The sequence below is a fragment of the Macaca mulatta genome, chromosome 18, assembly GCF_049350105.2.
Source record: "Macaca mulatta isolate MMU2019108-1 chromosome 18, T2T-MMU8v2.0, whole genome shotgun sequence".
Taxonomy (NCBI): Eukaryota; Metazoa; Chordata; class Mammalia; order Primates; family Cercopithecidae; genus Macaca; species Macaca mulatta.
The window spans coordinates 2,124,348-2,145,738 of NC_133423.1; positions in this window are offsets into that span (position 1 = coordinate 2,124,348).

Sequence of the window (21,391 nt, forward strand, 5' to 3'; positions counted from 1 at the left end):
GGCCCTGCAGGTCGGGTCAGGGCCCCAGAGCTTGTGTGGTGCCCAGGGCACTTGACCTGCGCCAGGGGAGCTGGGTGTAAATCACGTTTAAACAAGCGGCGCTTTGGATTCTCTATTTACTCAGGAAGCTCAGACTTTTTTTTTTTTTTTTTTTTTTAAGAACTTAGAGACAAATACTGTTTTGGGGAATAGAATCATCTTGCAGTGCACACTGTTATTCCTGTGTTTATCGTTTTCTTACTTAGGCTTTCCATGCAACAGTGTTTTCTTTCCCCTTCTCATGTCTGAGGCATATTTCAGAAGAAGGTATGTGGCAAATATCTTAAGTTCAGGATCCACATATTTCATCAGGCAATTGCTCATTGCTGTTAGATTTTAAGGTTTTGAATAATGTAACCTGTCTCCGTCCCTCCCTTTCTTCCTTCCTTCTATTCTTCCTTCCTTTCTTTTTCACTTTTTTTTTCTTTTTAAATCTTATTCTGAACTTAATCCTTTAAATATCTAGTGCAGTCCTTTAAATATCCACGTAGAAATGTCATACTGTTGAATTAACGACTAACCTGGGTCATAAACAGGCCTCCTTGTTTCCCAGCCAGCTGGCCGTGTGTCCCCACAGATCAACCAAATTACCTGGTTAATCTGTGCCCTAATGCCTTCCATAAACATGTGCTGAGTGCCCACTGTGTGTCAGGCACAGCCCTGCCCTTGGAAACACAGGAACAAGTGGGATCCAGTCCCTGTTCCCAAAGGACTGATGGTCTAAAAGAGAGGGAGAAGCGGAAAGTGGTGGTAAACTGGGGCATGTGTGACAATAAAGATATTTGTTTGGTGGAGCGAAAGGACGGAGTGACCCTTTCCTGGGGTGTGGGGGGCCCAGAGAGGGAGAGGTTCTGCGCTGTCCTGAGTGGCGCATTCTGGTGGGTTTCAGGACCGAAAGCAAGAGTGCCGGTCTCAGTAACTGTGCAGGCACTGTGCCCGCAGGGAGGAGGTGGGAGAAGGGGAGCCGGGAGGGAGCAGGCTGTGCCCACAGGCACCAGGAGCCCACAGCCCACCCTGCTCTACACGCAGGACCCGGCTCCCTCGCCGTGTGGGGCCTCTGTGCAGGGAGATTCCTCTCTTCCTCCTGAAATTGGCCCAATGTTCTGAGCAGCTCACTGAAGCACATGACTAAACACTACTTTAAAATGACCTTGTTTATAATTTTCCTTTTGACAGTTGGACAGATTTCTGCTTATTTGCATGGAGGTGGTGAGAGGCGCACAGGTTGCTGTATCTGTGAACCTTCTCTTTCTGCCGTTAGTGGGCTTTGATTAGAGGAGCTGTGCTGCCTTCAGCCTAGAATCCCACCCTGCTGTGTGAATGGCTTCTGAGCCAACTGCCGCTCTGTGCCCAGGAACTCCAATCTTATCCCCCTCGAAGATCCCCAGAGTGGGAAGGGGTGCAGGGCTCAGGTGCGTCTGCTGGCACGGCTCCAGCCGTGTCCTCTTCCTCTGTAAGGTGAGGTGGGTGGGCAGGTGGTCCCCAAGGGTTGCATCCAGCTGTAAGGATCTAGGATCATAGCAGGCTTTGGTATGTTTCCTTCAATGCAAATCTTTGGCAAATTCTTTTATTCTGGGGTCCCCGACCCCCTGGGCCATGGATGACTGAACTGGTCCATGGCCTGCTAGGAACGCGGCGGCCCAGCCGGAGGTGAGTGGCAGGTGAGCGAGCGAAGCTTCCTCTGTATTTATACCGCCACCCGTCACTCACATGACCACCTGAGCCCCTCCTCCTGTCAGATCAGTGGTGGTATTAGAATCTCACAGGAGTGCGAACTCTATTGAGACCTGCACATGGGAGGGATCCAGGCTGCACTTTCCTCATGAGAATCTAATGCCTGATGATCTGTCACTGTCTCCCATCACCCCCAGATGGGACCGTCCAGGTGCAGGGAAACAAGCTCAGGGCTCCCACTGAGTCTATATTACGGTGAGTTGTAGAATTATTTTATTATATGTTACAGTGTAATAATAATAGAAAGAAAGTACATAATACATGTAATGAGCTTGAATCATCCTGAAACCACCCCCACTGCTCCCCATCCATGGAAACCCAGTCTCCATGAAACTGGTCCCTGGTGCCAAAAAGGTTGGGGACGACTGTTTTTATGAATGAAATTCTGGAACAGTTCTCAGGTTGAAGAATGTATGTACCTGTCAGGATAACACTTCATAAGTAAAGCTTAACGCTGACTTAAGCCCCCAGATAACTACTGTGACGCTCTTTCCCTTTACCCAAGAGACGGCGTGTGTCACAAAACCCGACGGCTCAAACCGTTAGTGAGGCACGACTCCGTCAGGACCCTGCCAGGGACTGGATCGCGGTCACCAAGCCGTTGGGGGCTCGGGGATTCTGCTCCTGGATGGCTGCAGTTTCTCAGGCTTCCCGTAACACGTGCTGCTGTGTTCTGGACTCCAAGGTGCTGTCCAGGTACAGGGCGTTGTTTCAGAAGCAGTTCTAGGCAGCAATAAAAAGTGACGGAAAAAGTGGTACAGGCAATTCTGAGGTGGTGCCGTCTTGATCCACTCACGTGCCCTTTAAAGTTAAGATTATACATAAAATGTTTCTTTTTTTTTTTTTTTTTGGAGACGGAGTCTCTCTCTGTCGCCCAGGCTGGAGTGCAGTGGCCTGATCTCAGCTCACTGCAAGCTCCGCCTCCCGGGTTTACGCCATTCTCCTGCCTCAGCCTCCCGAGTAGCTGGGACTACAGGCGCCTGCCACCTCGCCCGGCTAGTTTTTGTTTTTGTATTTTTTAGTGGAGATGAGGTTTCACCGTGTTAGCCAGGATGGTCTTGATCTCCTGACCTCGTGATCCGCCTGTCTCGGCCTCCCAAAGTGCTGGGATTACAGGCTTGAGCCACCGCGCCTGGCCACATAAAATGTTTCTTAATAGAAGTCCCATTTTTCAGGATAATTTTTTCTTTTTCTTGAGACAGGGTCTTGCTGTCATCCAGGCTGGAGTGCAGTGGCACAGTCACGGCTCACTGCAGCCATGACCTCCTGGACACAAGCCATCCTCCCATCTCAGCCTCCCAAGCAGCTGGGACTACAGGTCTGCGCCACCAGGCCTGGCTAATTTTTGTATTTTTTGTAGAGGCAAAGTCTTGCTATGTTGCCCAGGCTGGTCTTGAACTCCTGGGCTCAAATGAGCCTCCTGCCTTGGCCTCCCAAAGTGCTGGGATTGCAGGTAGGAGCCACCACATCAGGCCAGGACAATTTTTGAAAGCATCTGACTCAACTCTGGCCAAAAAGTGAGTGAATGTGCACGCATGTGTGTGCATGCATGTGGTGCCTGGGCCTGTGTATGTGTGAATGTGCATGTATGTGTGCACGTGTGTGCATGTATGTGGCGTATGTATGAATGGGCACATGTGTGCATGCATGTGGCATGTGTGTATGATGTGCACGTATGTGTGCACATGTGTGTGCACATGCATGTGGCATGTGCATGTGCGCTACTGGGTTGGGTTGATTTAGCTGCATATTATCTACCTTTGTGTTGTTAGTTATTAAGAAAATAATTTCATCTCAGAAGAGCTTCACAGAAAGTCACATTGACAAGCTGATGAATATTAATTCATAATTTATAATTACCTTATAAATAGCACCACTGCCATCACAAGAAGGGGTACACTACGCATCCTTGTGATTTGTGTGATATTCTGGGTCCTGGGAGATTGGGTATGGCTCAGGATCTCAGGTGCAGTGTGGGGTCCTCTGAGAGGCACCTTGGGCTGTCTCAGCTCCTGTTTGTGAAGTGGTGTGAGAGCCTTAAAAGCGAGTTTCTGCTGACGCGACAGTGATGGCCATCACGATTGCCGTCTGCCGTAGTTACTCTCGGGGAGTTTGTCCTTCCGTAATGACCACTTCTTCATGCCCACATTCTCATACTGGGAACAGCTGAGGACACCTGAAGCTAAGTAAGACTAAGCACTACAAATCCTGTTGGTAGCGAGCTCTTTGGGGTGGATAATTCCAAAGACTCTTGTCTCCGAATAGCCTTTCCATTGGAGTCTGCAGACTTGAGTGGTAGACAATGGATAATTTATTTTTATTTTTTAGTTCAAATCTTCACAGCACCAAATAGCCATCAGATGGCTCTCTGTGGAAGACAGGATTAAAATGCAGGTCCTTGTTCAAGCAAGAGGAATAATCTCATTTAAATGGTTAAAGAATAAGCACAGCACGAACGCTGTTTCATCATTGTTAAGCCCAGCTTTGTCCTCATTACTGAAGAGAAGACACCTTAATTTTTGCCGTGTGAAACCCAAGAATCAAGTGGTTGGTCAAATGAAGAAGAGGCCATCCATCCATCTATCCATCCATCTGTGCAACTGCCGGGGACTGAAGCAGTGCGTTTGGGTACTGGTTACCAAAAACAAACTTAATTGCCAATTATGGGATCACGGACACTGAAAACCCTGGCATCGGGAAGTTCACTGAGAAACACTCACCTCGGGTGCTTCAGTGAATGAAACACTCACCTCGGGCGCTTCAGTGAATGAAACACTCACCTTGGGTGTTTTAGTGAATTTAAGGACTATAATAAAACTGAGGCAAAGGACAAATATTGTTTTGCGCATATGTGAAATCTCTTTCTAAGTAGTCTAAGGAATTAGGGTGAGTTGCAGGTGTGTGTGTGTGTGTGTATCATTACGAGGGCAGTTAGGACCACTCTAAAAGCTTTGCAGGGCGTTTTTCCTGGTCTTTTTTGGTGACTTGTTAGGAAGGAGCCCTGGTGGAGGCTCAGAGCTGGCCATTCCGCCCCCAGCTCAACCCATGCTTTCCTTGCTTGTCTCTACAGAGGAATTCATCCATGCTCTGAGCCACAGGCCTTCCATGTAAAGAAGGCCACACGTGTGCATAACACAGACACGTATGTCTTTATGCATCTGTGTAAAATTCACACTACCAGCAATTATTATGGGGGTAATTTTGCTCTACGAAGTTGTAGCCAACACAGAAATAGTGAATCTGGAGCCATTGCTCCTAGGGGAAATACAAGGTCAGGTTCCTGAGAGCAACAGTTTCATCAGCCATTCAATACATAATTTTGTTTAATGTGTGTTTTTGTTTGAAGATGCTTTATTTAGTATTTATTGTTGATTCATTAGCATTGAACTCGGGGCCAGCAGCGCCACAGCTTGTGCTGAACAAAGCTTCTCTACACGCGTGTTTTCTCTACACCAGGCAGTGCCCCAGCACCGCACTTGGGAGGTTTTAAACAGCGAAGTCTGCAACGGCACTAAACAGATGGGAAAAGGACACTTGTTTGGAGTCTGACAGCTAAGAGAAGGCCATGTGTCACCTGCGTGGCCTCAGCTGGGAGCGAGAGCGTTGGTGACTCATTTTCTGCTGCTCTGTGCGTGTCCTCCACCGACTGCAAAAGCGCCACAAGTATTGATTTTGGGGTTACAGATAAATTTTAGAGACTAGGCACATTTGCAAATAAAGGATCCGCAGATAATGAGAATTGACCATATCTGATTATATGTAGGAAGCTCCTGAAAGGTAGGTGAGGTCAGATATTATTTCTTTATGTAGGGAAACACTAAGTGCATATCTTGGCAAAGGCCAGTGGGAAGTAAGCTCACACAGTATAAAAGGCGTCTCACATTCTGAGAGTTGGCAACATTGAGGATTTTGCTTCTGAACACTGCAGTTCTCATCTTTCCCCATCTTTGCAAAGCCGCTTCCAGCCTCTGCATTGGGGTTGTCATGTGACCCATACAAGGAGAAATACTTACTTCTGATCTAAGTGCATCTCCCGGACATTTACCAATGTTCTTTTCCACGGCACTGACTCAGTTAAAAAACAGAGCCTGCCCGGATCCTTCTCAATTCTGCATTTCCTCAAGGTGGCACGTCTGGTGTGGTTGTCAACTAATATTTTATAGCTAAGGAATAAGAAAGAAAATACATAACTATGAATATCTGTGGGTTCTACTGAGCTCCCGTGACTGTTTGGATGTGAGTCTGAAGCAGGTGCACAGAACAGCGACTCACACCCCTGCCAGTGACACGGTGGATTTTTCTGTTGGTTGTTACTGCTTTTTATTATTGGCGTTAGCATTACTCTCCAAGACAATGAATATGCACCAGGAAGAATGTCCTGGCCTCACTGGCAGAGCATTAGTTTTGAGAATCCAGTTCCGCAGCATTGAGTGGAACCATTTCCATTTTACCCACATTCCATCAAAGGTTTGTCTTTTGCATCCCTGAGCAATTGCATAACTCTAATATTGACCTTAACTGAAGTCCTTTGTTTTCACCCTAACAGCCCGAAGCATTAAAAATGCGTGTTTACTTAATTTGTCCTGGCATGCAGTGTAATTACAAGCAGTTTGTTTTCTCTGTTGTAAAATATGGTCTGGAGAAGGAATAAAGTAATGTGGAAAATTAACATTGTGATGTACTGTATAGTGGAATAACACTAAAAACACTTAGCAGTGTTAGTACTGGAGGTGCTATTTGTGTTGTGTGCAAGAGCTATAAAGAATTAAATGCCTCCTTCTAAACTATATTTGCATGATTTTCAACTGCAGTGAAATTAATCTGGTCTGCCTGTAAGAATAAGCAACACAACAACAACAAAATCAAAGACCCACAGCATTGACTGGTGCTCTCGTACTCTGAAGTTATGCTTCTGTGTTTGTGCGACCCCACATTGGTTTAATGGGATTAATTGCAGGACAGCAATTCTTGGTGGAGTCCCAGAGGCGGCTGAGGGGCTTGTGTGTCTGTGCTTGGGTCCCTGGGACTCCAGCAGGGGTGTCCTTTGGGCCAGTTTGAACAGGGTTTGTCCAGTTGGAAAGGCAGTTGGCAGGGCCAAGCTTTGCCTCTTCTGGTTGTCCTGTTGCCCTCGTCCCTGCTGGCTGGAAAGGTCTTGCCTTCTTGGCAGAGTTACTGCTTCTCTGTCTTGTTCTTGCTGCAAAACGTTTTGTGATGCGCTGTATGAAGGATACTGTGTAAATAATACATCGCACTGTATCGTTTCTCCAACTTCAAGTGATCACAGAAAGAAACATAATAAGCCTCTTAAAATAAAGTGAACCAACTCCCCCGTTCGCCTGTGGGGCACGCCCGGACATCGTCCACGCGCCTGCGGGTCTGCACACGTGCGGAAAGCAGCACTTTAGTAGTGAGGCAACACTTCCGTTACACACTTCCTCCCAAGCTCCAATTGTTAGTTTTAAACAACCCGAGGGATCCGGGTGGCTGAGTGCCACTTCTTCCTCGACATTTGCTTTTCAGCGGTTGACCTGCCTGAAAGTGGCCTTATTCAGGGAGGGTGGCTTTTAACATGGGCTGCTTTAAGCCTGGGCTTCGGGGGCATCTGAGGCCTTCTGGACCTGCATTTGCTGTGAAATGACAGTGGAGGAGGCTCCTGAGTCCATCACATGCCCGCACTTCTCTTGTGCAGAGGGTGGACCTTGCAGGTCCCCACAGGGAGACCCCATCCCCGAGAAAAAAGGCCGGCTCTGTGCCCTGAAAGAGCATACCCGCTTTCCTGTCTTCTCCAGTAGCGGCCACAGGACACGGCTTTATCTGACTTTATTAATGTCCACGGCTAATGGAATCTCACAGCTTGTTTACTTCACTTTAAGAAGCACTGATATCTCCCTTACTATAATTTACCCCACATTAACTTAAGCATGATGGGGTCTGTGTTTTGGATGCACATGTGTAACTCTCATTAAAGCTAATTGGAGCTGTGTGCACGTGTGGAAAACGCAGGGTCCTCCTGCCTCCCACAGCAGAGAGGCCGGCCTGGGAGTTGCGGGCTTGCCAGGTTCTCCTTCAGGAGGTTCCTGCTCTGCTTTTGAATAGGACGGGGGCCACCACTGAGTCTTGAAACTATGTCAAGGGTAATGGCAAAAAAAAAACAAAACAAAAACAAACAAAAAAAAACCCTGTAGTGACACACTGTGGAGTCACAGAATTGGCAGAGCCATGGTTTTATGCTTTGCTCATTGATAATTATGAAAATCTTTTGGAGAGGAGAAAAATATTTTCTGAAAAATTTCAACAGACGTCTTATCGTCACATAATTAATATACCACAGGAATAAAATCCCAGTGTAAAACATAAACGTGCTTTTTTTTTTTTTTTTTTTTTTTTTTTTTTTTTTTTGCCTTCCGTGTAATTTACAATTGCATCTATCACATAATAAATGACAAGCAATGTTCGTAAAAGAACCCAGAGGCCTTGTGTGGCCCAGGTGGGAATTGGTAGCCTATAAAATATTGAGGACGGCTTTCAGGTTAGTAGCAATGTGAAAATGCACGTAATCGAAGCAGGCACCATTAGTTAAGTTTCATATCCTATTCATATAAATATTTCAGGCTTCTCTCTTTTGCCATCCTATGACATTAGACACCTACAGAGTAGCAGCATCTCTTTAAAATCCTGGATAAACTATGACACACGCCTCCATGGAAATGATTTTCCCTTTAGTGATGGACTCACAGGCATTTTACTTTTAAAAAGTATTATTTCCATCATTTCCTGGCCAGTCACAGTGGCTCACACCTGTAACTGCAGCACTTTGGGAGGCCGAGGTGGGAAGACGGCTTGAGCTCAGGAGTTTGAGATCACCTTGGGCAACACGGTGAAACATGTCTCTACAAAAAGTGTAAAAATTTTCCAGTCATGGTGATGCGCCCTTGTGGTCCCAGTCACTTGGGGAGGCTGAGGCACGAGGATGGCTTGAGCCCAAAAGGTGGAAGCTCTAGTGAGCCAAGATCACACCACTGCACTCCAGCCACTGCGCTCCACTGGATCTGAGCAACAGATCCAGATCCTATCTCAAAAAAAAAAAAAAAATTGTTTTTTCCCTTTGGTTTTAATTCACACCATAAATGTTCCATCTCCTCCTACCTGCGCTGGGTGGCAATGCAGATGACACTCATCACCAGCTGTCACATGCTCTGAGCCGCAGGGCCACACAGCGGTTATGATTTCTGTAGCTTCTCTCCTGGGGGAATTTGAATTCTTTTGGAAATGATATTTTTTAGTGTTGATCTCAGAGTCACTGTGCCCGGTGTTGGAAACGTGGCTGGCTTCCGGGCAAACATTTAACACAGACAGTGGCTCTGCCCTGGAAGGAGGCCTGTTGGCAGCACCAGCCAAAAGCATGCCCCATGGTCCCTCGTGCCCAGCATGGACCCAGCTCTCCTCGGTCCGTTGTCAGTCACACGGGAAACCACACGTGGGCAGGGCTTGTTGGAAACTTGCTTGCGGAGGTCCTGGGAGCAATGAGAGCCTCGACGATGACGCGCTTCCGTTCTGCCTTCTGGCCGCCGATGACGCGCTTCCGTCCCACCTTTGTGTCCGCTGATGATGCGCTTCCGGCTCATGAGGCCCTGGAAGCTGTGAGAGCCTCTGTGATGACGCGCTTCCGTCCGGCCTTCTGTCCGCCGATGACGCGCTTCCGTCCCACCTTTGTGTCTGCTGATGATGCGCTTCCGGCTCATGAGGCCCTGGGAGCTGTGAGAGCCTCGGTGATGACGTGCTTCCGTCCTGCCTTCATGTCCGCCTAACCCATTATGGACTCATGAGTTTCTCCTTCAACTCCAGGCATTTTTTTTTTTCTTTTGCCTCTAGCCCAGTTTTAGAAAGGGCTGTATCTTGGCCCTTCTTAATGGTATAAAAGACATCCTCAGCCCCGCGGATGGGCCTGCGTTTGAGTGATGGCGTGCTTCTCTGGCTGTGACCAACTTTTCTCCCTTTCTTTTTAAATGACAGGACTTCTTGTTTAATACTTGCTGAATATGAAGTGAGTGGGATGGGAGCCACCTCTCACATGGAAAACGTGGGGATATGAAGAAGCCCCCGTGGTACAGCCATGACCCCGAGTCTCCCTGACCGCTGCCCTTCCATCACCTTTTAATCTTACTCACGTATTCGCTGATCACCTTTTAATCTTACTCACTTATTCACTGATCTGTACGGCCAGCACCCTGCCGTCGAGGTGGGCAGGATTTTTTTGATGGTGGCATCAGGAGAAAGTGTGCTGTTTAAGACCAGAGTCCTGAAGCTTCAGCTGAAGTTTTGGTGGGAATTTGATCACATATCAGGCATCGGAGACTACTGGGGGCTCTTCTCTGCAGTCTCTCTCTCTCTCTCTCTCTCTCTCTCCCCCTCTCCAAATCAGATATTAACCTGTTTCTCTTCCAGGATAAAGTCCTGCGATGATGTTTCCTGGGGTTACGTGGGACAGACTCTAGGAAAATCAGCATGACTACAGCAGGAGGTTTTTGGACCGTTTCAAAAATTTTTTTGAAATAGTATTAGATTTACTCAAAAGTTGCAAAAATTGTACAGACAGTTCCCATGTGCCCTTCCCCTGCCTGTCCGGTGTCAGCATCTTGCACGGCCATGGGACGACTGTAGAATTAAGAAATTAACATTTGCATAATGCTGTTGACTAAGTGGCAGACTTCACTCTGATTTCACCAGTTTTCCCAACAATACCCTTTTTCTGTTTCAGGATCCAACCCAGCACCTCCCATTGCATCCACTCCGCACACCTCTGCCGTCTCCGTGGTGTGACAGTTCCTCAGTTTTTCTTGTTTATGACCTTCACATTTTGGAAAGATACTGGCCACTTTGCAAAATATTCCTCGATTTGTGCTTGTTTGATGTTTTCTCCTGATTAAAGTGATTCATTTTGGGCAAGAACATCATAAAAGCAAAGATGAATGATTTTCAGCACATCATATCCAGAGGTGTGTGACGTAGACGTGCCTTACCCTGGTGATGCTGCCCATGATTGCTTGGCGAGGTCTCCCAGGGTTACAAAGTTACTATCTCTCCCTCTGTACTTAGTAAATAACTGAAGGAAGCCAAGATGCTTTGAAATTATTTAAATATTCTATTACATTTAAACTTTTGCTCACTGATTTTAGCATTTCTGGGTAGACTGCCCACAACAGTTATAGCGTGGTTTTCTAGTTCCCTCATTTCTTTTACATTTAATTAGAAATTCCAGTAAGGAAGAATTTCCAAATTCTACTTGGAAATTCTCCATAAGGAAGCTCTGTACCTTCCACCTTTTATTTTGCTTTATTTATTGCCATGTTGGATTTTGGAACATTTAGACTGACCTTACCATGAATTCACATGGTTCCATGTATAAAGTTTGGCTGAAAATGTCCACTGGAAGTAAACCTTCATGTTGGGATTTATTATGACATCTTCATAGGTCTGGTGTCATTTTATTTTCTCTTTGAATTCATGACATTTTGCCCATGTATGTGTCCACCTCAATACGCTATTTTAAGAGTGTTGACCACTGAAGACAGTATCTTGTGATTCAGCACCGGGTACTAATCAAAATTCTTGGAAATAATAACACAGGGTCAGTATAAATTCACATTTTAAAATATAGACAGTGATAAAAGTTCATAGAAAGCAAACAATTTATTAGTGGAAGCTACTAATTAAAAAATGATGGAGAAAAGTGAAAACTCTTGGAAAAAACATCTTTCCAGGCACTAAAGACGCCTTTACGCTTCTGTCTTTCTGAAAAATGGCGCATGGATATTAAAGGAGGTTTTTGCAGAATGGGATGATTCGGATGTGTGTCTTATGCATGTAAATGTTTTACTGCAGCTGGCGTTAGCCAGGAAACCAAGATAGTTCTTTCTAAGCTTTAAATCAGTTGTTTTATAGAGCACAAAGAATTTTTTATTATAACATAATTCTGTACATAAAATATCACATTAAAAAAAGAAGATAAAGTTTTGTACTTTCATTCTCCATTAATTTGACCAAAAACAATTTGCAGAGAAACATAACCAATCAGAATTCACTGCTGCGAGGCCAGTAGGACTTGAGGTCCAGGTCCAGGGACAGCTGGGGGAAGTCCTTGGTGACCAGACCCCAGGGCCATGGTGGGATATTTTGGTGGCTGCCATGAGAAGGCTGTTTTAACAGTGGGAAAAGCACTGGGGGCTGGCAGCTGTCAGAGTCATGCTCCGTGTTGGATGCATCCCAGGCACAGAGCCCTGCAGGCACCCCCGCTGCCGGGGTGTGGCTGCTGAGAGCCCAAGGCTGCATCCTCCAACGCCACGCCCTCTCTGTGGGGCCGCCCCATTTGGGACCAGCTGCCAGATGCTGACTCATGCAGGTTACTCATGCCTGGCCCACTTGCCTCATGGGGAGATACTGAACGGTCCTTAGCTGCAGGGGCCACCTGGGTCGGGGCCTCTGCTCTGTGGCCCACCCTCTCCCCACCTGCAGGCAGGAGCACGGCCTGTATGCCTTTGGCTCTCCCAACTCAGGGTCTGTGTCCTGGCATCCCAACCTATGACAATTGGAGAGGAGATCTCGGTTTCTGAATATCCAAAATGCCCTGCGAAGGGCCAGTCTCCACTCGCTCATGTCCTGCGTGTACTGTAGGCAGAGGCTGAAACGATACGCTTCGGGAATGAGAAATGTCTGCGCTGCACACACGTGCTTGCTCTCCTTGGTGATTTCAGCTCATCTGATGCTCTCGTCAGAGAGCCTCAAACATCTACACCTTTGAAAACCTGGCTGTCAGGATAATTAAAACTTCCTATCCTATTTTCCTCCTGCTTGGATGATGAATAGGAAATAAACTTTCTAGGAGACCAGCTCCTCAGGCACTGGCAGTCATCTCTGCTGCGATCTGGCTGGCACGGAAGCCCTCACTAATGGTTTTCAGCACTCCATTCCTTGTATTAGGGGAATAGGTAATTGCATTTTATGTACAAAAAGGTTTAGCTGAATCCGTAAGTTAGTACTCCAGAGGGTGTGTCCAGAGAATGCCAACACCACGGACAGCTCCACAGCTGGAAAGACGACAGGAAGAAAGCCCCCGCTGGAAAGGGGTGTGGACTCTTCCTAACATCCACAGTCACCTTAGGGAGCTGGGGCTGTCACCGCCCCATCTGCCGCTGAGAATGGCGTTAGTGTCGCTAATCACAGAGAAGCCCACTGAGGCACAGGCACATGCTGTGAGCCACCCAGAGCTGGGAAGGTGTGGTTGCTGACAGGAGGGCCAGAAGCAATTCCTTGTTTCCATTTTAGTTTTAGGGACCATGTCCTCCTTATTATAGCACCACACTGTTCAGAAACAACTAACAAATGGCAACCTGTTCCTCCCCGTTCCCGTGTTGAAACCAGGCACCGCACCGTATGTGCTCGGTATGTGTTGTGTGAAGCTCCGAGGCACTCCTGAGTACTGATCATCCCTGGGGGAGCCAGCATGCGCTTCCTGTGTGGGCAGGGAGGCTCGTGGTGCCTCTCACATGCCACCTGCTTTCCACACACAGCCTGCGGTCCGCACACCGTGCATCAACCACATGCCATCCACCACTCGCCATCCTCATGCCACCCGCCATCCACAGGCCATGCACCATCCACAGGCCACAGGCCACCCGCCATCCTCATGCCACCCACCGTCCACAGGCCATGCACCATCCACACGCCACACGCCGTCCTCACGCCACTCACCAATCTCACGCCACCCGCTGCTCTCAAACCACCTTGGCTGTTGAATGGCTTTCCAGAGGCAGGAGCTGTCTCCACTTCCTCTTTGTAGCCCGTGGGTTTAGCATCAGGTTGCCTATTTGGTAGGTGTTCATTAAGTGTTTGTTAAAAAAGCTTTGATGTGCTTCAAAATTCAGGCAAAATGTTCTAAACTGAGCAGCAGCTGTTTTTATGAAGATGTATTCGTTTAAAAAATGTTGACCAAAATTTGAGCAGGATGTCTGATTTCTCAGTTTACTGTGTGTGGTGTTTTGATTTTACTGGTGAGAATCTTACCCTGCAGGCATCAGGCCTGCAAATCGAGTGGCTGTGAGAGACTCTGTTCCCCGGGGTCCCATGACGCAGAGTGGGGCGACTGGAGGCTGTGCTGGGCCTGCTGAGGACGGGGCACCGCCAGCTGCGTGAGTCCCTGCCTGCTAAGCCGTGGCATTCACCAGCCCATTTCCCAGTCTCCTTCAGGCTCCTGCTGCTTCGTTTCTCAAGGCGCCCTCAGCAGGATCTTCCTGGTTACAAATGCAATCTCCTGGGGCCCCGTGCCTGGACCTGTGGAGCCCCAAACTGGGGTGGAGGAGTTGGGAGCCACATTCTTTTTTGTTTTAAAAATTTTTAAATGTTATTTATTTATTTATTTATTTATTTATTGAGATGGAGCCTTGCTGTGTCACCCAGGCTGGAGTACAGTGGTGTAATCTCGGCTCACTGAAGCCTCCACCTCCCGAGTTCAAGTGACTCTCCTCTCTCAGCCTCCTGAGTAGCTGGGATTACAGGCGTGCGCCACCACACCCAGTTAATTTTTGTATTTTTAGTAGAGACGGGGTTTCACCATGTTGGTCAGGCTGGTCTCGAACTCCTGACCTCGTGATCTGCCTGCCTTGGCCTCCCAAAGTGCTGGGATTACAGGTGTGAGCCACTGCGCCCGGCCCAGGAGCTGCATTCTTATTTGGCTCCCTGGGGTGATCCATGTGCATGGAGAGGCGGTGGAGAGCGAGCCCAAAGTCTTCTGAGTCTTTTCCACACTCATTGCAGAGATGGCTTCAAAAATGTGGTTTCTTCCTCCATGGTATGAATCTGCTGCCCAAACAGGGAGGCATCTTGGTCGGCCCTTTGTGCCTCAGTGGAACCAGATGGCTCGTCCTCACTTGTGAAATGGGAGTGGAGTTATGTGTGTCACTTCTGGGCCAAAGCAGAAAAGAAGTTGGTGGCTCTTCCCATGTCTGTGGCTGAATGCAGAGAATGCTGGAGCTGGGAGCGGGTAAGCCCAGGATGTGAGGAGCCTCTGCCCCAGTGTGGCCGTGTGCACAGCATCGATGCTGATGGGAACAGCCAGTGGGTTGCTAGGTGAATGAGAAACAAACTCTTCACTGGTGAAGCCTCTGAAATTTGGGGACATATTTACTATTGTTTTTGGAAGAGGGTGCAGGTGTAAGAGGACCCTCAGTCACAGTGGTGTTTGCAGTCTGCAGGTGGGCGGTGAGGAACTGACAATGTGCTGGAGGCTGGGGAGGCACAGTCAGCGCTGGCATTTGGGGAAACCACGGCTGCAGTGACTTGGAAGGTGACCTCCATGCCCGCCGAGGTTCTGACGGAGCTGAGGCTGAGTGCACGAGAGCTGCCAGGGCCACTGCTGGCAGGTGCTACAAGAAGCATGAACTCGGCCATGGCTGATGGATTTCAAGCAGAAGTAGGAGACATGACAAGTTTAGAAATCAAGAGCCTTACAGAATTGGATGAAATGGTTGCTTCTGTATCCTAAAAAGAAAGAGAGAAGATTGAAACATATTTTGAATTACAAAGCTTTGTCTGTTGAACCAAATGAGCCGGCCCTGCTCAAATCTGAGGCTGAGGGAGTGGCCCTCCCCACAGCTGTCTCAGTGGCCTTCAGGTGACCACCAATGAGGAAAGGAAGGAGGGCAGCAGGGGAGGGCGTGCGTGTCTTGACAGGTGCTTGTGTTTTCATGCCTAAGGCCTCCCCATTGCCTCCTGGATTTGCAGCGTGAGTGGTGGGTGGTATAGCAGTGCTGCGTGTGGAAAGATCTCTTTGCCCCCACAGATTCACATGTGGCTACAATGGTGATGGGCCAAGGGGAGTCTTCCAGGGGCACAGCCTGGGGCACAAAAAAACCCCCACAGGGGAGTGCTTTTTGGAGAGCAGACCCAGGGTCAAGGTGCCCTGCGGTCTGGGTGGAGGGACCTTGCGGAGCCCAGCATGGAGTGGGGAGTGTGCATGGCTCACAGGAGGCACATTAGGACCTGTATGGGGGAATGCGGCATCGTCCTGCGAGCCTGCAGTGTGAGCTGGGGGTGAAATGACTGATGGGATTTGGGGATGAATGTGATCTGTGCCTGGGAACAGGGGTGACCAGAAGGGCAATGGCACAGATAACTGACTGTCCCCAGCGATGTGCCCCTGTGGCCAGGGCCACATCTCTCTGCCCCTCCTCCCGCTCCCCATCTGTGTCCACCTTTATGGCGGACTTTCGGCACAGGGATGCCTGTCACCTGTGGCTGAGGCGAGTCCTGCAGGTGCAGGTGCGTCTTCTCCACCCTCTCCTGTGGCTTCATTGATTGAATCAAGAGCAGTCTGGGGCCCTGCGGGAGGTCAGAGCCAGCCACGACTGGGAGCAGAGGCCAGAGCCACACCCGGTGACCAGAAGCAGCCACATGGGACCACCGCTGAGACGAACCTGGTGTTCAGCCAGTTGCCGCTGAGGTTTGTGACGAGGGACAGTGCCCTCCACTCTTGCCTGCTACCTCCTTTCAGTGGCAGGGATGGGGATTGCCCATTTGTGGCAATAAAGGCACCGGCTTGGACCCCGGAGCTCCCCACGCCCTGGTTTCCTGCATTGCGGTGCCTCCTGGCTCTCTTGTTAAATTCTTTCCTGTCCTCACCTTTAATGTGGTGTTTTCTCAAGTTTCTCCTGTCCACCTCCCTCCACACCCCTTACTGTGGAGTGACCTCAGGAGAGAGCAGGGCTGGGAGCGAGCAGGGTGGGGCTGAGGCGGGCTGACCTCAGGAGAGAGCAGGGCTGGGAGCCAGCAGGGTGGGGCTGAGGCGGGCCTGTGAGTGCCGAGCTCCTTGGGAAGAGCTCCAGGTCATTGCACGATGCATGTCAGGCCACCCCTCATCATCCTCGGTCTTGCTGGCTCCGCACCCTCGGAGCTCTTCTGACCACCAAGTTCTGTGGGTGCTGGGTGCAGCGGGGGGGATGGGGAGCCTGGTTCCCGAGGGCTAGCCTTGCAGGGGAGGACGGGGGGTCACTGGCCTGCGACTAAGCAGTGAAGAGGCCTGGGGCGGGCTGAGAGCAGCCTCCTCTGATCACCAGGACGAGCCACGGCCACCTCAGGTGCTGCCCACTCCCGGCCCAGGCAGAGCATGGTGTCGTGTGGCCTCTGGAGTGAACGAGGGGAATCGGGGAATAGGATATCTGTAGGAAGTTTGGTGAAAAGTTTGTTTTGTTTTTACTTTATGAGAAAAACAGATTATGAAGTTTTAAGGAATACATTAAATACTGGATTTGTTCAAAACCACCAAATAAAATATTTTATATTTTTGTTTTCATGAGAAACTTGAGCCGACTTCTGCCAACAGAACTTGTTTACATTGGGTTTAGTGATGGAAATAGCTGTTTTCCTGGTGATTTTCTGGCACAGACAGCAACATGTTTGGACTTCATTATCAAATTATCAACAACAAATGCTAAATATAGATGTGACATATAGGTGTTCTAAGCTTTCTGGCCTATTTTAAATTTATCATAAAACTTTTGAAGAAAAATAGAAACTCTGGTTGGTGGAGAACCCAACGTTTTAAGTCGGTACAATGACAGAAGCCATTTCCCCCGGGAGGAGTCACGGGGCCGAGAGACGGTGTCTGAGGCACCTGTCATCGCACTGCAAGGATTTCTGTGGCGTCCACAGTAACAAGATTCTATTTTAGTATGTTGCATCTGCGAGGAAAACATATAAAATCTGTTCTGGAGAACAGAGAGTTGAAGTTTTCTCTCTAATAGGGAGAGTTTTTATGAACTATTTGATTTCCTAAGAGGAAAATTATAACTTCAAAAACAAAACATATTTCTCAGGATGACTTCTTTTCAAAGGGTTTATGTATTTCATTTTGCTATTAATTTTACTTTGGGCAAATGAAAGGATGTTCTGCATCTATTCTCAGCCCTCACTGTGCGTTATAGTTTGCATTTTATCACCAAATTGCAAATTAAATATTGTCTTTGTTGGAGAATGATTCTTCTGTAGCCCTGCTATATGACCTGCACAATTTTTTTTGTTTTTGTTTTTTTTTTCCTGTAGAGCTTTGAATTTCTCCCTATTAGAAATCCAAATAATCAAATTTATCTTCTACTGCTATATTTCATTTTCTGGAGGGACTGCAGCATGAGGAGGCAACTGCCATACCTTTGAGCCTTTTATTTTCTAAAATAAAAGGATCACATCAGCCACTTTAAGAGACAAGATTCGGGGCAATCTCCATGAGTAGTGTGCACGATTTGCGCCCCTGGGGCCGGACTGTGGGCTGGATGATCTTCTCCCACAGTGAGATTCTTGTTCAAATCCTCCATGCATCCTTTTTTCCTAGAGGCAACTTTGACCAGAAGTTCTAAAACACTTGGGAATAACTAAGTATAACAATAATGAATCACTCTATCGAAAATAACCTAAGAGGACATTCACCCCAATATTAACCATGTCCCAAGCCTCCCCTAGCCAGTGTCTCCTGCTGTCCTGCCCTCCCTGCCTGCCCCGTCCTGTCCACACGTGGCCAGTGGAGCTGGCTGTTCAGGCCGTAACCCAGGTGCAGGAGTGAGCGCCACCACACTGAGCAGGCTTGCTGGGCACAACCAACAGGCAATTGCAGCGGTGACAGCCGGCCAGAGAACAGGAGGAGGTGCAGGGGCTTTGGGAGTGGGAATGGGGGCCTCAGCTCCTCAGAGAGGAGGCAGGGGAGGCTTAGCTGAATGGCTGGATCTGAAGCCAACACCTGAGGGCCTCGGCAGGAGACACGGCAGTCGACTCCGGGGATGGTGGTCATTGTGTGAGGTGTGTCTCGGCTTTGTGGGGGGCGGGGGTCGGGGGGCCCGCAGAGCCGGGAGGTGGGTGGGCGCAGGGTGGCCATGGAGGAAAGGGTGGGCCAGGGTGTGCGGCCTCACAGGCTATAGTAATGGCTGTGGAGGTCACCTCCGGGGCTCTGGGAAGCCACTGCAAGGCCACAGCCAAGAGTGGCAAGATGGGATCTGTGCTTTGGGGAGCTCACAGAAATGCCATGTGCGGGAGGCAGAGTGGACTCAGGGCAACCCGTTAGGAGGCTGTGAGGTGCATGGCCCAGGAGCTCAGCCAGGTCCCGGAGCTGGGCTGGACGTCGGGCAAGGGAACTGGAGGAGCTGAGGGCGGCACCAGGCATGGCAGGATGGGCTCCACCCAGGAGGTGGGAGTTGGGAGACAGCAGGGGACGGGCAGGTGGGGCCAGGAGACGGTGAGCCTGGTTCTGGGCATGGCAGAGTTTCAATTATTGGGGGAAAAGCCTTATCATTTGGTTAATAAACACATTCAGTAGAAGGAAGGAGGCACAGGTGTCCTCGGGCGCAGAGGCTGAGGGTCGGCACGGGTGCCCTCGGGTGCAGAGGGTGAGGGTCGGCACGGGTGCCCTCGGGCGCAGAGGGTGAGGGTCCGCACGGGTGCCCTCGGGCGCAGAGGCTGAGGGTCCGCACGGGTGCCCTCGGGTGCAGAGGGTGAGGGTCGGCATGGGTGCCCTCGGGCGCAGAGGGTGAGGGTCGGCACGGGTGCCCTCGGGCGCAGAGGCTGAGGGTCCGCACGGGTGCCCTCGGGCGCAGAGGCTGAGGGTCGGCATGGTGCCCTTAGGTGCAGAGGGTGAGGGTCGGCACGGGTGCCCTCGGGTGCAGAGGCTGAGGGTCCGCACGGGTGCCCTCGGGTGCAGAGGGTGAGGGTCGGCACGGGTGCCCTCGGGCGCAGAGGCTGAGGGTCCGCACGGGTGCCCTCGGGTGCAGAGGCTGAGGGTCGCACCGGAACACCCAGGACCGGAACAGGAGGGTCAATGACTGGTGACGATGTAGCCTCCCTCTTTCCCTCCCCTGTGCGTGTGGCGTGTGCGTGAGATTGGTATGTATATTTACATCCATGTGTACACATGCATGAACACGCATAGGTACATAACTAAGGAAGAAACAGATCTAAACGGAGAGATTTCACTTTTACAGGTCATGGAGGCAACCAGGAAAATGACATGAATATCAGCCTTATGGCTGTGAGCTGTCTGTTTACTAAAATCTCAGGCCATCTCTGTCTTCCAGTTACACGGGCGTAGGAAGTCATAAATGTTTAATAGAACTAGGGGCCAGGAAGTGGCAGTGATGTAAGTTTTATCTCTCTGTGGTCAAAATACCATCAAATGCTAGCGGGGGTGGGAGCCCCCCACGCCGTGATTGTGTATGCCTTTGTCTGCCATATAGCAGGGATAGTTATTCTTGCTTTTCCATTTTTCTAAAGAATGAAACTCAAATTTCCCTTTTGAAAGTTTTTTCTTTGATGTTAAAATTCACATATTTACTTCAGCACAAAATATGGACTCAGTCGTCAATGGTGGGAATTATTTTTAAAAATCGTACATGGCCTCATAGTCTTTCCAAGGGATAGAATATTTTCTCATCCAGATTATCCTGTATAACGGCACAGTTTGGGGTTTCTCTGGCTCATTTTTAGTTTCTCCAGGAGAGACAACAAAATTTCTCTCTCAAGACACTTTGAACAGCGCACAGGTGGGTGTACACAGAGCTTCAGGGTGCTACGGCGCCCGCTCCTCCCCAGCTCCTCACTGCTGGGCCAAGGTAGGTGGAGCAAGGGAGAAACTTCCCAAGAGTATAACAGTTCCATTCTCCCGTTTCTGAAACCTTTGCTTCTTCATTCTTTCCAAAACATTACATGCCTTTCGTGATACCAACAATTTCATTGGAAACTCCCATTGTGAAAGCATTTGGGAGTCACTAGAGGGAACAGTAAACCGCCGTGTGACGGATGGTTGCTGATGTGAAGGGTGGAGCTGTGGAGGTTAAGATCAAAGCAGGTGGGTCTTTCATCTCCAAGAACTTTAATTGAAGCACTTCTGGAAACACTGCCACACGACAATATCTAGCACCCCAATCATTTTCTTTTCTAAAATAACAGTTTTTTCTGAATTTAAAATAATTCAAGTACATTTTAGAAAAGTTGGAAATTAGAGAGACATAAAAATGATAAAGAAGAATATCCCACTATTAGATAATCCTGAGACAATCACGGTTAAAGTTTTGGGCTATTTTCTTAGAGATATCTATACCTACCTGCACGTCCATACCTGAGACTACAGTACTCTGTCAAGTGTAACACTTATCATTTACACAGCAAAATTTGAAACACGAGGAATGTAGTATTGTGTCTTGTTTTCCCAAATAACATTATATTGTGAACATTTTTGTGTGTCATTAAATTTCCTTCAGCAGCACAATTTTTCATGATTACATAATATTCCTTCAAGGGTGAGCAGGAGTTGGCTTTTAGCAGCTTGGGGAAGAGAAAATGTGCATGTCTTCAAAACTCTGTGTCCACCGACTCCATGTTACTAGCTAGCACCACAGACCTTGGCAATCACTACAAATCTGAGCTTTAAAAACTTTTTTGTTTTTCTTGAGCCAGGTGCCATGGCTCACGCCTGTAATCCTAGCACTTTGGGAGGCCTAGGTGGGTGGATTGCCTGAGCCCAGGAGTTCAAGACCAGCCTGGAAAACATAGTGACAGAGCTCATGTCTACTAAAAATAATAAAAAAAA